The sequence below is a fragment of the Ictidomys tridecemlineatus genome, chromosome 5, assembly GCF_052094955.1.
Source record: "Ictidomys tridecemlineatus isolate mIctTri1 chromosome 5, mIctTri1.hap1, whole genome shotgun sequence".
Lineage (NCBI taxonomy): Eukaryota > Metazoa > Chordata > Mammalia > Rodentia > Sciuridae > Ictidomys > Ictidomys tridecemlineatus.
In genome coordinates this window covers 5789870-5803637 of record NC_135481.1, presented here as the reverse complement: position 1 = coordinate 5803637, position 13768 = coordinate 5789870, and the positions used below count along the sequence as shown (strand labels likewise).

Below are 13768 nucleotides of genomic sequence, written 5' to 3'. Positions count from 1 at the left end.
TAGCACCCCGAGCATGCCAGGCTAGCACGTTACCGCTTGAGCCACATCCCCAGCCCTAGAAAATGTGATTCTTATGCCAATTTTCTCAGTATAGGTCAACAACATATGTCTATAACCCAAATACCACCCACTCCTCTGCTCTGTGATTCTTCCTGTTGATGCTCAGAGACTGGCAAACAGTTTGAGGGATGAACACCTCAGGTGAGTTTCATTCTAGCCTCAAGTGTGACGGGGCCTGGGACCGCTTCCTCTAAAGCACCACATTCTGTGTCTGCCTGCGCTCCCACAGAGTTGGTTCTGCTTTCAGAAGCAGAGATCCTGTGGGTTTCACACCCCTCTTTCTTATTCTCAAGGTCAATGAGTGGTTCCCAGTCACTGCTATATAGTTTCTAAGACCTGGGCTTCTACGCCCTTTAAAACTAGCTGCAGCCTTGCACTCGAGCGAGCTGCTCCCAAGCTGGTTCCCTGAGTTAGGTGCATATTGCATTAGAGCATAGGTCTTCTTTAAAAATCCGTATCGCCTTCATTCCAGTGAATGGTCTCTTGCTCAGTAGCAACTAATTTTGTATGTCAGCCGAGAGCGACAGGAAGGAGAGGATGTAGATGCATGTTAGCAAGTGGGTGCTGGAAGGACCCCCGCTCCCTGTGCTCTGAAATACAAAATGGCTCTGCTATTAAAAGCACCAAGTAGACCTCTTTATCTTGGTAGCAGTCCCAAGGAATCAGAAGCCATCGATGTGTATCAGGACTTTAAATTGTTTTGTTAATATGCATTAAATTGTAATTATCTGCATTAAATTCATTAGCCATTGTATTACCTAATTACCCCCTGTTTGCTGAGATCTGAGAATTCATGAAGTTTTCCCTCCCAAGCAAAATCATTCTGTGTGAGCCACACCTCTGTGTCTGTGCTCCCGCCAGTTCTTTGAGGTGGCACGTGTGCTGAGTCACAGCAGACCAGCCTTGAAAGTCCAGGAACTGATTCAGAATGGACAGGGAAGGGACGATGAGGGAAAGGAGGCCTGGGGCCCCAGAGACACTGGAGGGTGGGCTGTGTCACCCACTCTTACCCACAGACACCGTCCGGCTGCAGGCACTTCCTTCCCTGGAACTGTGTCTCACATAAGCCTGGCTGCTGCTCCAGAGGCCTCACCTACTCCAAGGACCTCAGGAGCCCAGTCTGCTCGGAGGTCACCATCGGAGGGTGGGGTGAGTCCTCTTAGAGTTTCCAATCTGCCTTTCTCCTTTTCAGCTGTCACTGTGGTGGGTCTGAAACAGGAGGGCTTATACCCAGCAATGACACAGAATCACAGTGTGGGGACTTGGGGACTTTGGGAGAACATTTAGAAATCTAACTCTGGGAGGTTTGAGAGGGCCCTGTGCACCATGAGATTGGGATATATTCCCAAAGTCTGGTTGGATGGGAGAAGGAGGCTCCTTCTAGTAGCTCATTTCCTCATTCCTTTAATCAACAGATACACATGAGTGCCTGCTCCATGCCAGGGTCTGTGCTTCTGTTCCTGGCGTCCTAGACCAGAGGCCTGATTGACTCTGGGGGTCCCCACAAACCAGGTCCAGCTACTCACCCAAGTACCAGCAGAACAGGTACTGGTGGAAAGCAGGAAAAGAATTTTAATCTGTATTGAATCAGTATTGAATCAGTACTGGGAAGGCAAAGTGAGATCCAGCCTCTCAGTCCTATCTTCGGGTTGCTGACAGGAGCTTTAGGCTTAAATAGAAGAAGAATTAGGGCAGGGGAGAGTGATATGCATAATTAAGCAGCCTCTGTCAAACTGGTCTGATTGATTATTCTTTCAGTGTTTGTTCTGCGAGGTGGCGCTGAAAAAGTCCTTGTTGCTTGAGGGGGCAATTTCCACTTGTTGCTCAGGATTTTTACCTATTAGACCGGTGATGGTGGACGGGAAGATGACTGGAATTTTCTATGCACCACTTCAGGGGTCTGATGTTGTCAAAGCTGACAGTCAAACATCCCTGCAAATCTTGGCTCAAGCTTGAAGGGAGACAAGATAGTTTAGGTAAATTTAAGGCTAATAAGTCTTCTATTGCTAGTTTTTAGATGAATACCCCTTAATGGATCAATCTGCCTACATGTAGAGCTAAACAGGAAACTGACCCAAAGTCCAAGGCAGAGATGCCAAGCTTCATCCTGCCTTTAGTTTCCCACTGGGCACCTCCAGGCCTAAGTAAGGAATCACTGCTTCTAGAAAAAAGGCAGCCTCTCTAAGTCCCTGTCACACTCCCAGTGAGAAGGAAAACAAGTTCATGCTTCCATGGAGTCTGCAGATCAGTACAGGAGACAGATGGCATTTAAAATAATTACAGAAATAAATACACAATTATCCACTTGCAAAAGGAAGAAAGAGAGGGAGGAAGGAGGAGGTGATCGAGAATGCAGAGTGACATGAATACAATTAATTGTGTTACGGTGGGGATCAGGAACAAAACTCTCCTGCATAGAAGGAACAAAAATTAATAAACTAGACTCAGAGAGGAGGGCATACTCCCCAGGACAGAGGTACAAGGAGGGTCCTTTGCTTTCTTCAAGCTCAAGGTAAGTGGATTTGAGAGTGTCAGCCAACTCACGTGTGGAACTGAGATGATGTTCCACACTTTGCACAGAAGTGAATGTAGATTCCACCCAAAGGAACCAGAACCTGAATAATTTCTGATTTCGAGGCAATGACATGAAAGGAAAAGCACATGCTTTGGAATCAGATGGATTTGGGGGTTAAATTTGAGCCTGGCATAGAAATGTTGTTAATTATTTGCTAGTACAAGGATTGTCATCAATGAATCACAGACTGACTGTCTTGAACAAAAGAAAGATATTTTCTCACAGTTCTGGAGGCTGCAAGTCCAAGACCAAGGTGTGGGGGGGTAGGGGGCTGGTTCTGTAGTGCCACCTCTCTGTGTGCATTCTTGGCATCTCCTCCTCTTTTGTGGACACCAGCCATAGGGGAATAGGGCCCACCCTATGATCTCACTGCACCTGAATTACTTCCAAATACAATAACATTGGGGTTCAGGGCTTCAGTGTATGAATCTATAAATCTTGGGGAGACATGATCCAGTTTATAATAGTGTTCATTAAAAGACCATTTCTTCCTTCACTTTTCCTCCCACTTGCAAAGGTAATAATAGAAGAAACTAGAGTCATGACTTTCACAATCCTTTAAGAATTAGGATGTTACCTAAGAATGTGCTACAGATGCCGGGTTATTTCTTCATAAGGTCTACAGTATTTCACTTTAAAATGGTCAAATAATATAGCTTGCAAGAATCCACTCCACACTGGACACTCACAAAATATAGAAGAAAAGGGGAGTTTGAGTTTAGAAAATTACTCAGGAAATCTTATGTCCCCATCTGCTCATTAAATTAAAAAAAATGACAAATAATCTTAAGAATGGTTATGTTATACTTCATTTTCTGTTTTCAAGTGCTTTAAAGGGTAGTTATTTAATTTTTATTTTTGAATTTGATTGACAGATAATGATCATGCATCTCCATGAGGATAAAGGGTGATATTCCACCATAGCAGAATAAGATCATAACAGGAAAAAAATAGAATTAAAGAATTTATTTTACTAACTAAAGCTAGGCCTCAAAAAACAGAAATGGTAAATGTTTGAAATGAGAGGACATGAAAATATAAAAAAGAATGAGAAGAGAGAGTAGCGTGCACATGCAGATTTTACCAATTAAGAACAGGACAAGCAAGAAGGAAGAAAGAAAAGAAGCAAAGCTTATACACTCTTTCAGCATTTATAAATGGGAATTAAATTGCATTTGTTTAGAAATCTTAAAAATAAGGATTGCAAAAATGAGACATGGGGGGCTCATATATTGGTCACAAATCATCTTTTATGGGATGGTGGAGAAACCTAAGGATCCTGAGTTGATCAATACAAATGTACAGCTATGGCGGAATATCACCCTTTGTCCCCATGGAGATGCATGATTGTTATCTGTCAATCAAATTCAAAAACAAAAATTAAATAAATACCCTTTAAAACTCTTAAAAACAGAGAATGAAGTATAATATAACCATTTGTCAAATTATACATCAAAGATCAAAAGAAAAGTTCTAGTGTTGTATGTATGCAGAGGGACATTGTAATTAGCAGTATTATAGAATTCAGAATAACTAGTACAGAGGATTTTGAATGTTTTCATCACAAAGAAATGGTAAATGTTTGAGATGAGAGGACATGAAAATAAAATGTGATGATAGATAGACTTGATTATAAAAATGGCAAGTGTCCTGTCTCAAGCTTTCTAAAGATTGTGGGTTCTTTTTCAAGTTAGTGTTCAAGTGAGCATAAGATACATGTCTATAACATAAAAATAAGAAAAGGTTAAAAATAATTTATTGGGCCCAAATGTGCCAGTCGAATTCAAACCAAAGAATAACAGAGTTCATTCTGAATAGCATAGCATTTGAAAGATTCACAAGTGCATAAAGCAAGAACTGTAATAAAATGTGGGAAACCAAACACAAACACACTTGTATGGGAGAATGAATCTTACCATTATCAATCTGTTACAGACCTGAATACACAGAAATTAAATGAGGACATAGAAAAAATGCACAATGCAATAAATCTTGTACATCTGATATACTTTAACCAATGCCGCAGTCTGGCTGGGCACAATTCAGGAGCCACTTGTCAAAAGAAACAAACTTTATTTTTAGAACCACATAGGCCAAACACAACAGCTCCTCAGGAAAAACCCTCAGAGCCCAACTGCCACCACCGGCTTCCCACAAGCCTCTCTCTCAACCACTAGCCTCTCCATCTCCCACAATCCTCCTGTTCTTGAGGCCGATTGGCTGGGTCACATGGGCGGAGCCAAAAAAGTCCCCCAATGAGCAGCTCCGTGGTCTGAAAGGGCAGGGAAACAGCCCAATGAGCATCACCGCAGAGGAGTCAATCAGCTAGATGTTGCTGGGGCCGCTGTGAGCCAATCATCAGCTGGCAGCTGGAAGTTTGCTGGCAGCTGGAAGTTTGCTGGGGCCCCTTCGGCTGTGGCTCTCAACAAACCAAACCTTATAATCCACAAATATGTTTTTTTTTCTTTTGAAGTATATGCACTTGGTCTATAAGCAAAAACGGATCATAGACTGAATCATAAGGAAAATATACATGAGCAGGAGTTTATAGATAATATTTTGAGATCATAATGCAATACATTCATAATGCATGCTAAAAAGAAAAGAAGTTCATGCATGTGGAAACTAAAAGTAACACCCTAAAGACTCTGCTAAGACAGAGGAAATTAAGAGAATAGGGGTGGGGTGGGAGGATGAGCAGTCAGAATTAATTTAAAATTTTTGGAATAGAAAACCACATCAAGAGAAAATAGAAAAATGAGTGAAAAAATTTGAAAAGAAATAAATAATTGAATGAGAAGGAAAAAAAGAAAGAAAAAGAAAAACAACAGAACGTAACCTGACAAGACCTAATTTTCACGTCAGCTGAGTCCCGGTTTCTATCGCCACTCTTACACACATGGCTCTGAGACTTTGGAATATTTAATTTCTTTGTTCCCTATTTTCTCATCTGGAAACATAGCACCATCTTCATCAGGTTGCTTAAGAAAAAATTAAGCAATGCCTGGACAAGTTCCAAGAACAGTGTCTGATAAGCAATTGATAAAGGCTAATAAATCTCAAGAGGCCATGGTGGTAGTTGCTGTTGTAATAAGAATAGAAGTAGTCACTTGTAATAGTGTCACTAACAACCAGAAATTTGAAAGGAAAGCAAAACAATAATATAAATAATCTCTTGGTCAACCTTTTAACACCATGTGAAAATAGAACAAATAGAAATGAGAATGGAAATCCAATAACAAGTAGAAAAGGACAAGTTTAAGGTATGTGGCAATGTTACATATAGTTGTATGATGAGAAAACTTCAAATTTCAAAGATAGATATTCCTTGCACACTTATGTGTTTGTGTGTGTGCACATGTGCATGTTTGTGTGGGTGAGAATATGCATGAGGATTGCAAAACACACCCCACTCATCCATCCCCCAGAATGAATAAAAGGCAAAAAGGAAAGATTTCCCAAAGAGTCTCCTGGGTTTATTGATAAAGGTGCACAAACATTTAGGACACTCACAATCTCCAACCAATTGTCAATTCTCAAGCATTAAAGAAAAATTTAATTCATTCCATACATTTCAAATTGCTGCTCTTGAAGAGATGAAGTCCCAACACAGATTAGATGTTGAATAAAATTTTTAATTAAACAAAGGAAGATTGAATCAATTAGAAGAAAATATCAGATAACATTTTATGGGCAGAGGGTGGGGAATTATTTCTTAAGGACAAAAAGCACAAATCATAACAAAATACTTTTAAACCTAACCACACCAAGGTTAAAATCTTTGTGGTGATAAAACCTAATAACATTAAAGGAAGAAACTAGAAAATATATTTGTGATATGTGGGAAGCAAAATAATCAATCTCCAAAATATTTAAAGAGCTTCTACAAATCAAGAAAAAGCCAGTAAAATTTAAACAAAAATGAAAAAGAAAAAGAAACAAAGAAGGGAAAAAAAACAGGTGATTCCCAGATGGGAAAAAATCAATGGTTTATATATGGAAAGATATTCAAGGTCATTAGTAATGATATGTCATTTCATACCCATTGAATTGCCAAGAAAAATTATTTTTAATTGTCAATATTGGTCTTGCTGAAGCAATGAGGAATCAGGTACTCTCACACTCCACTGGTGGATATGTACATTTAGATAATAACTTCCAGAGCAAATTAACATTATCTAAGATAATTGAAAACATTCACCCTGTGCCCCAGCATTTCAGTTCCAGGTCTACACTTTAGAGAATCTCTGCTCTGTAAGGAGACGCACTCATTACAGGATTGTTTGATGCAGGAAAGGAATTGAAAAGCCCTTGAATAACAACAGAGAAATCGATAAATAAAATGTAGTAATAAAAGTCAAGTTGCTGAATGTTCTATTCAGTATATTACTTTCGATGGAAATTTTAGAAAACACAAAAGAACACTATTAATCTTTCATGGACTCGTATGTGTGTTTTTAAAATATAACACAGAGAATGGAAGACACTAAATTCATTTAAGTGATTTCCTCTGGACACCCGAGGGGAGGTGGTAAAATAATAGGGTGCTACAGTTTGGGCTCTGAATGTCCCCCAGAGGCAATGTGTGCTTGACTCGCTTGCTAGCTTGTAGGGTAACTGGAGGGTGATGGAACCTTTAAGAGGTGGGGCTTAGTGGAAGGAGGCTAGGTTACTGGGCGCTTACCCTTCAAGGGAATTCTGGGATCCCAGTTCCCTGCTTTACTACCTGGATGCCATGAGGGGAACAGCTTTCCTCTGCCCTGAGCTCCTGCCACAATGCGCTGCCTTCCCACAGGCCCCAGAGCAATGGGAGAGCAACCACAGATGGAAACCTCTGAACCCATGAGCCAAAATAAATTATTTCTCCTGTTGAGTTTTTGAACTCAAGTGTTGGTCACAGAGACAGAAAGCTGACTAACATGCAGGGCATTCTTTTTTTTTTTTTTTCCTTTTTTCTTAACTGTGGTAAAATGCATATGATTTAAATTTTATGATCTGATCCACTTTTAAGTGTACAGTTCAGTGGCATTGAGCATATCCACACTGTCGCGCAGCCGTCACCCCATCCACCCGCAGAACTCTTTCCATCTTACAAAATTGAAACTCTATGCCCATTAATTACTAAATCCCCACTTTCCCCAGCCCCCTACCCCCTGGCAATCACCACTCTACTTTGTTTCTAAGAATCTGGCTACTCTAGGTACCTCATTTAAGTGAAATCAAACAGGCTTTGTCTTTTTGTTTCTGGTTTATTGCATCTAACCAAATGTCTTCATGTTTCATCCATGTTGTCAAATGTGTCCAAATCCCTTTCATTTTTAGGGCTGAATAATATTCCATTGTATGGTTATATCACATTTGCTCAGGCATTCATCTGCCAGTTGTCACATGAGTCACTTCTACCTTCAATACCTCGAATAATGCTGCTCAAATATCTCTGAGTCCCTGCTTTCAATTCTTCTGGGTATAGACCAACAAGTGGAATTAAAGGAGACTTTTTTTTGGCCTCAAAAGTTACATATCTTTTAAGAAAAACAAAACAAGTCTTGAAGCAAAAATGGCAAGCCGGTGATGATTTTTCAGTTCTAGGAGTTTCTCTGCTTTTTGCAGCTTTGCTGACCGTGTAGATTTCTTAAATTATAATTAAGAAGGAAAAGTTTTAAAAGAACCACATAACCCAGAAAAACTCTAAATTAAACCAATCACTTTTATTCATATAAAAATTATTAAAGTAAATTACTAAGAAAATCTGTAAGAAATGAAATAATATAGAGTAAAAGAAGTTTATGCTGTGATGATGAGGATGAAGCCTCAACAGGGAGAAATCTGTTAAAATTCATTAGAAGATCAAGCAAGAAAAATCTCATGGTCATTTTGATAGATACCAAAATGTTATTTGCTCCTGCTCTTTGATGCAGTATTAATAAAATACACTTCATAATATTATTAAAAAACACACTCTTTAGAAGAGGTTATAAGCCTGGTCATAGGAGCCAGATGACTGGATTCATGACTTCTCTCTGCTGTTGACCTGGGCACTTACTTATCAACCCCTCTGTGTCCTGTGGCCCCATCTGTAAAATGGAAATAATCTTTTTGCATAAAGGATGAATGAAGTGACCTGTGTGTAAAGTACATAGAATGGTGCTTTGCACATAATACCACATAATAATATGCACCAAGATATGGATTTATACTGTTGGTATTGTTATAATAAAAACAATATCTTCAGCTCAGTCTCCTCGAAGTGATACTTAAAGGTGAAACCGTACAAACAGATGTTCCCTCTCAATTCAGGAACTAAGAATGCTCTCAATCACCATTTAAATTTCATATAATCTTGAAATAACCCAAGAATGAAAGGACACTATAACAGACACAGATTAATTAGAAAGAGACAAAGTACCATTATGCTTTGTTACTATGACTACATACTTTTATAAACAGAAAGTTTTAACTGAAAACCTCCAGAATTTTTTTTTAAATGTAGTAAGTTAACCAGATACAGGATAAAGGATAGATGGATAGATAGAGATGTAGATATAACAAAATGGCACTTTTTTTGCACATTGGCTGTGGGCAAATAAAATATAGATTAAAAATTATAGCAAAAACATAGATTGTTATAATAAACATCAATATTTCATGGAAGTGACCTTTAAAAACAAAACATCCTATTTTGGATAAATTAAAAGAATTTGAGTAAAAGTAAAAACATAATACATTTGTGGATGGTTCTAGAAAGGTTATATTGTAAAGATGTTGGTTTCCCTAAATAAGTCTACAGATTGAATACAATGTAAAAAAAAATTATTTCTTTCAGTATTTTTGGGGAACTAGAAAAAAAAATCCTTAGTATTCTAAAGACAAAATAAATAGGATAAACTATGAGAAAAATCTGGGATGTGCTGGCTCTGCCAGATATTAAAATGTATTACAGTTCAACAATAATCAAAAGAGCACCGTATCAGCCCAAGAGAAAACAAATATAAACTATGTGTGAATTTTATATACAACAAACAAAAGAGCCATCAAAAACTACTGAGAAAGGAAATATTACCCAATCTAATGTTTGTGGAATCAAAGTGATTTAAAAAAAAAAAAAAGACCTATAACTATACACATCTAACATAGAAATAAATTGCAGCTGGATTTGAGATTTTGAAACACTTGACTGTGGAAAACTAAAATAAGAAATGAATATTTCACAAATAATAAAAGTAATTTGCAAAGAGAAAGGTAGGGGATTCTCAACCTTAAAAAACCAGAAACATGTCTGTGTTTTTAAAAAAATAACAAAAATTAGAAGGCAAGTAATAAAACCAGGAAAAATATTGGTGGAAGGGGTATTTTCTGTCTGTGCCCTGTTCTCTCGGCCTCCCCGCCCACCTTCCGTACTGTGTTAGGGAATGGGATGTACATAACTCACCTCCAGATGCCTAGCACTGAAAGTGCTGGCCCCACAATAAATGTGGAACTGCTGAACTGAACCATTAATTATATTAAGACAGAAGGAAAATGGCTATTGACAAAAGATGGGTTCCAACTGGAAAACTGACATATGGAAAAAGGTTTCAGCTTCCTGGTGATCAAAGGATTGCAAATTAAAACGACCAGGGGTTCCTGTTTTTCACCTACTTCATTAACAAAAAAAGCAAGTAAGATCCCAGCCTGATGGCCTTAAGCAACAAGGCAGCCAGGTTGTGCCCACTCCCGCCGCTCACTGGAGCGAGAAGTTGCTTAAGATTTACTGTGATAGTTGTGGCATTGCTGCTGCTTTGATTTGCTTATTTAAAAAAAAAAAAAAAAAGGCAGTAAACCTAAGCGTACACAACGTGGTGGCTGGAGACCATGAATGCCCATCTTTCTCTAGCGGCAGTTACTGAAAAACCTCAGAGGGCGGTTTTAATTTCCTCTTGCTGTTCGTCTGGGGTCTGGTTTCCCAGGCAGCCAAGGTGCTGGGTGAACACAGGGAGACCCATCCATCAATTTTGTGGCTGCCATAGCATGGCGATTTTGAATCTTGCAATAAAACAAGATTAATGGGCTTGACTTCCTTCGGTTTGACATTTCAGCAACGAGGGCTGTATTTGCCAGGTTTCTACACCTCTCTCCTCCTTGTCTCAGCCATTTTGTAATCATGAGCCAGGTCCCTTTTGTTCCCTTGGACTCCTGGAGAGAATTGTGTAAGAGGAAGATGTAGGGTACACTGGGAAAAGACAAATCACTCTGATTTCTTCTCATCTTCAAAGACAAATGGGGGTTTCAGTGGGGAAGCAAGCTCCCCCAGCCTGGGTGGGGGGATAAAGCATTGTGTATTTAGTCATTCTGTGATCACTTTATCCATCCACATGCACCCACCGCGCATCAGCACTGTGTAGGCACCTGGGAGAAGAAAGGGGGAATACACAGAGAATTACAGCAGCATCCCCAGATCCCGCAGTTTCATTTTCTGTGGCTTCAATTACCCGGAGGCAACTGTGGTCTGAAAATATTAAATGGGAATTTCCAGAAGTAATTTATAAGTTTTAAATGGCATACCCAAGGTTAAGCGCCCGGGGTTCGACCCCTGGTACCAAGGAGAGAGAGAGAGAGAGAGAGAGTGAGAGAGAGAGAGAGAGAGAGAGAGAGAATGAATTTAAAATAGAACAAATAAGTTCATGATTTCTGTTTCTTTGAGATTAATAATAATAACAAACCCGTGTTAAGCACTTGACATGTATGATCTTATTTACTCTTTCCAACATCCTAGAAGATGGGCTCTATTACTGTCATCTTCCATTAGCAAATGAAGACTGGAGGATTTTTACAGTAGCAACAACAATGAAAACTTCCAGAAAAAACAGGGGTTGCAACATCAATGTCAGAAAAAGTAGAGTTCAAGGGTAAAACATTATAGCAACAGAGGGAATCATAGTATTGTTGCTGTTGTGACGTCAATTCATGAAGGCAACAGTCTTTGTTTTGTTTATAAGTAACAGCATATCTAAATATGCTTTTTTTAAAAGACAGAAATAACAGAGTAGCAGTGAGAAAGATTGGCACACTTCCTTCGGATTCCTGCAGATGAGGAAGGCATATAAGAAATAAGAATAGAAAGGACCTAAATTAGTAAAGCAGATTAACAAATTTATAATCTGGCTCCTATGAACTTTAGGCTATTTTTATGGTGCCTGTAAACATGGTCTATGTTGGATGATGAAGAAAATTTGATAAGACCCTCTTCAAAGTAGAAATGATATGAACTCATTTTCCAAGCCTAATAAGATATTTATTTTTTAAATCTAATGTCTTGAAATTTTTAAAAAGCTGCATCCTAAATAATTCCAAGAAAAATTAAAACAAAAGTTATGAAATGCTTAAAAAATAGTAGTAATCAAAGACAAACTTTTGGGGGAAAGAGGAAGTAGTGGGGATTGAAAGGGAACAAATTAAATTCCATGCATGTATGATTATGTCAAAATGAACCCTACATCCTCATTAGAATAAGTTATACTCCACATATGTATAGTATGTCAAAATATACTCTACTGTCATGCATATAGATAGAACAAAAATAACTCCATAAATTTTATATTGATTTTATTACTAGGTATTTTATAGAAATTATGCTTGTTTAAAACTGTGTGTACATTGATTGATTTATATACAAGTACATACATAATTATATGTCAAAAATGAAATATTATATTTTATTAACAAAAAATGAACCCCACTATTATGTATAACTATAAAGCACTAATAAAAACATGAAAAAACAAAGTTATTATTATAAATCTATTAATTACTGAGGAATAAATATAAATTAACTCAATATATTAGGTAAAAAAAATGGAAAAGAGGAAAAAAGAATAATGATATAGACCAAAATTAAATATTAGTAAGAAATATAAAATTGATAAATTCACCCAAAAGCTATTTTTTTATTACATCAATATACTATATAAAACTAGCCTAATCAGGAAAAGCAAGTATCTATAATATGCTCTTATATTTAGCTGCGAACAGGAAGAATATAAAAAATAGTCATTGACACTCATAACAGATCTGGGAATCTAGATTTAAACTACTTTAAGTTTGTACCTCCAGGGACACCCAACCCCTTGCTATGGCACCCTCATGCCGGCTACTCTGACCCATAGTAACCTCTCTGGCCTGTTTGTACAATCCTAGAGCTCCCCAGACCATAATTTTTTAAAAATATTGGTCAATAGAAACATCAATTCTCAAAACTGACCCCCAAAGAAATAGAAACAATAAACATTGAGGAAACCAACAAACAAAGACAAAGTTTCTTTTCTCTACTAGACCATAAGCCAAGTGGAGACAAAGCCCACACCTCAGACATCAGTAGAACATGAGAAGAAGGTTAGAAATCTCAGTCCTCAGATCACATCTTTCTCCCATATCTTAGATGAAGGAGTCCTGCACCAGTTCAGGAGCATCAGCAAAATGGAGATTATAGCAGTGCCTTCCTCAGAGGCTTGTGAGAAATGATTGAAATTGTGTGCCTTTTGGATCTCCCCAAGAGATGCCTCCCATAAATGTTGGCTATTATTATCAACAAAAATAACAAGTAAATTGCAAGAGCATGGAATAAAAGGAGGACATTTACTTTTAGGACACAAAAGAAAACTGGAATAAATGAGACAGAGTTCCATTTCCTAATTTAGATATAATGCTTAAGAGTTGTCAATTTTTCTTGATTTAACTTATACACTTAATGCATTTTAAACTAACAATATAACAATCCCAACAATGGCAAGTTATTGCTTGCTGCCCTACTTTTTGGTTGTTCTTTTCATATATACATGACAGTACAGTGTATTTTGACATATTATACATAAATAGAGTATAAATCCCCATTCTTGTGGTTGTACATGATGTGGAGCTACACTGGTCATGTATTCATAAATGAACATAGGAGAATTGTGTCCAATTCATTCTACTATCTTTTCTATTCGCATTCTCCCTTTTTTCCTTTTATTCTTCTTCATCTAATCCAGTGAACTTAATATTCTTCCCTTCCCACACCCTATTATGTGTTAGCATCCTCATATCAGGGAGAATATTTGACCTTTGGATTTTGGGGATCGGCTTATTTTGCTCAGCATGATAGTGACCAGTTCCATC

The 13768-nt window shown here is 37.9% G+C and overlaps 1 long non-coding RNA gene across 5 annotated transcripts in view; it reads left to right on the top strand.

The window, feature by feature from the left end:
* Positions 1–989: 989 nt before the first annotated feature.
* LOC144377688 (uncharacterized) overlaps positions 990–13768 on the top strand; it is a 42502-nt gene continuing 29723 nt past the window's right edge. For all 5 annotated transcript variants that reach the window (XR_013438667.1, XR_013438670.1, XR_013438668.1 and 2 more), the window contains exons 1-2: positions 990–1209; positions 1476–1605. This is a non-coding gene — a long non-coding RNA (uncharacterized LOC144377688). The remainder of the gene's footprint in view (positions 1210–1475; positions 1606–13768) is intronic.